Raw genomic sequence first — 3,481 nt, 5'->3', positions numbered from 1 at the left:
ACAGCCGTTCAACATCGATATATTCTACGTTATGAATCTTCTATTAGACTAATTCATAATGTAGAATATTCTTTACTATGATAACATTTTTGTAATATAATAAACTTCCATATCTCTTGAATATTATAATTAGCCTATATATGCCTGTCATCGTTCCGAAATGATGATTGGATGTAACTTTATTATATTTTATATTCAAGTACTTTAAATTCCCCGTGTTTTTTACCTTCCAAGTAAAGTTACGTCATACAGGCTGTTACGAAATAATGTCTGATTTTAAATTGAACAGTAGAAAAACAAGAACGATATAGAAAAGATGATGGAACTTCGATTTTGTCGAATGTTTCGAAGTGGTGGATAGCAGAATAAATAAAAAAAGGCAATGGCAATGTTTTAAGTATCATGAAAGAAATTTGGAAATATCTGTGTTTTAATGTAAGTAAAAAATGAATTATTTTACGTCGCGTTTCCAGAGATCGTTCAAATGGCTAAGGGAATTTCAAGAATTCTTGAACCGAAGAAGGCGGAAGTGGTTTCCAAACCTCTAATTTCTATCGTCGAACGTATTTCGTAAGTTACCATGGTCTGCCTCTCTCGGGTTTCATTGACGAGCGCTCGTGCATTATTTTAATTAAACGGCTCGCGTAAACGCTATTGTTTAATACGTTGTGGTGACGCCACTGGATAACTCGATGCGGTCGTGAGAGCCCGCGCGTGCGTTTCCAAGTGCAACAAAGAGACCATCGAGGGAAGAAGAAAGAAAAGGCGATTAACAGAAGGGAGAAGAGAAGGACGATCCTACGTCCAGGAGCAGCTAAGAGAGAGAAGGTTACGACTCACAGGCACGGATTTAGGCGTGGGATGGTGAGGTAGTATAAGGATGAGGGCCCTTTCGCTCTCGATGCACGCCAAAGTACTGTAGTTCCCTGTTTGCCACCACGCTGCACAACGTACTAGCAATTTTTACGCACGATTATAATATATTACCCTTATGTGTCATTTCGAATCGTGTTTAACAATTTAAACACCGACACGTTACATTTTAAATTTTACTTACTAATTAAAAATTTTGCTCTTTCGTCACATGTATGTTAGAATTAGTGGCAATTGCGCTTTTAGATGTTAATAACATGTAAAATATTTTGTAATGCATTTGTAGGTATTTCGGTAATTCTTTCTTTCTACGTCAATTTCATAAAGTTTCTAGAAAAGGCGACATCTTGAAATTAAAAACACAAGAAAAAAGTCTTCGTAATCTTAAATTCTTTACAACCTAGATTTGGAATTTGTTTGAAATTTATTTTAAATTTAATCGAAAGTATAAAATAAAATACATATATAAGTAAAGTATATAATAACGTAATCGTAGATAGGTCAATTTTGACTGTGTATTTTTCTATTTAATAACGGTGAAAACTAAATTATGACGGAATTCGATTAATTTATCGAGTTGATTCGCTGGTAACGTCTTATACTCGATTTATTAAAACCGCGCAAATTCAAAGTTCCGATATAATACGTTCGTTGCCTTGAAATACTTAAACTTTCCCCTATGTGGTGAACTCAGGCTAACACCCTCCTCGACGTTTATTCTTGAGCCGGCTGGGGTAAGCTTCGTGATGCATAATGGAGCTACCCGATTGATATCCAAGCAACCGTCCAAAACTTCTACAATCTCAAATACAATGTCGGTTTAAACTATGGGCACGATGGTTCAGTCGCAGAGCCACACCATAAAACAAAGAAGAAGCTATTTAAAGCTATATTTAAAATCAGTTTCTGCCATAACAGTTATAAATATTTATACCAATAATTTAATTAATATTGTCAAAAGAGTATGCATAATCTTAACAAAAATCATTGAATAAGATAATTGGAAGAATTATCCAGAAAATAAATACCAAATAATGTTTATCTTTATATAAATTATTATCACTGTTCATGGGTTGTGAAGGTTAAAACGAGTGACAACGCTAATAGAATTATAAGTGAGTACAGTTATATTCGATTCGTTGTGTTTTATTCTATTTCATCTATACATACATATATACATCGATATAGTTGTAGCCTGCGACAAGGCAACGCTGCGACCGATCTTTCGAGGCTGCCGCTGGAAAGACGTTCGAGATGACCGTGATTGTCTGAAACATACACACACGTATCAATCTAAACATCCGTGACACGTAACGAGGACTCGAAGAGCAACCTCGTATTCATCGGCACACAAATACAGAAATAACGCGTGAACCGACCCATCATTCTGTATACGTACACGTATATATTTACATGCCGGTGTATTGGACGCGCACAGGCGCTCGTACAACTTAACGTGAAATCCCGTTTCAACATTCCCGATCTACGTTTGAATTTGTCGAAGAATACGTCCAAACGTGTTAACGGAATGCACGTGCTTTCGAAAATGTGAAAACTATAAACCCGTCAAAGAATTATTTCAAGGAAAAATAACAGGTTCCATAATATACAAATTAACCTCGAAATTTTTCAAGAATTGTACAAAAAATATACTACGCTAGCAGTTGCTACGATGCATAAAATAATGATAAAATTGATCGATGTTATCAATGAAGGTATTTTCTACGGCTTGAATTTTTACTAGAACAGGTTTAAGACAATTTACAAGATTCTCCGCAAATTGTCTAAGTAATTTCAATTTGCCCGACTAATCGATCCTGTTTGTAACAAGATCGCGTTAAACATCCCATTCGAGGCGATCGGTTATACAGCGTAGAGTAGTGTGTACACACGATATACCATTATCGACAGAGGCACGCATACCCGTTGGTACATAAGTTCCGGACGGCGTACGTAGAAATGCCACATGCACCTCGGTTTCGAAGGGGTCTGCGTGCGTCCCGGTAGCGACAACAACAGCGCGGGAGCAACCGAGAACGGAAGACGGAGGACGGTAGTGTAGAAAGAGAGGGCGTGCGCTCTATAGAAAGAAAGAAAGGGAAAGAGCGGGAGGAAAAAGAGAGCGAGACTGGAGGAACGGAGAAAGAGAAACGGACAGACGTACTTCGTTTCTCGGATCGAGCAGTATGTACGAGGACGAGAGAAGAGGACGGTGGTGATGTTACAGGGGGACCTTTCCCTCCACCGCGTGGCTCCACCCACACGCCGCCACCGCCGCCGTCGAGGCGCACAATCTGGCAACAGTGGCTCGCTATAACCGATATTGTGGCCGTGGATTGAATGGAGGGGAACTAGCTCAGGTCAAACCTCCCCACCGGCACGACAACCCTCGGTTGGTGGAGCGACCCCTCGCCACTGTTCACTCTCCGTCGTTTCTCACCCCACCCAACCCCTATGCATCCTTCTTGTTCCCTACCCATCTGCCTCTTTCCTTCCTTCTCTTCCCCCACTCGATTGAACCGCATCATCTCCCCTTTCCTCTTCCTTCTCTACGCTTGTCGTTCGTAGTCTGCCGTATCCCCACTTTCTATCCATTCGACTGTCTGCG

At 39.8% G+C, this 3,481-nt stretch overlaps 1 long non-coding RNA gene across 1 annotated transcript; it reads right to left on the bottom strand.

Annotated features, from left to right (window-relative positions):
* Positions 1 to 1,508: 1,508 nt before the first annotated feature.
* LOC138182011 (uncharacterized) lies at positions 1,509 to 2,973 on the bottom strand. The gene is made up of 3 exons (XR_011173672.1): positions 2,797 to 2,973; positions 2,044 to 2,141; positions 1,509 to 1,698 (listed from the first exon to the last, which is right to left on the bottom strand). It is a non-coding gene; the product is annotated as an uncharacterized LOC138182011 (long non-coding RNA).
* Positions 2,974 to 3,481: the final 508 nt, after the last annotated feature.

This window comes from Bombus flavifrons, chromosome 7, assembly GCF_040668555.2.
Source record: "Bombus flavifrons isolate JBK064 chromosome 7, iyBomFlav1_principal, whole genome shotgun sequence".
Classification (NCBI taxonomy): Eukaryota; Metazoa; Arthropoda; class Insecta; order Hymenoptera; family Apidae; genus Bombus; species Bombus flavifrons.
Note: the sequence above shows the minus strand (reverse complement) of the source record. Positions and strands in the feature narration are given on the sequence as shown.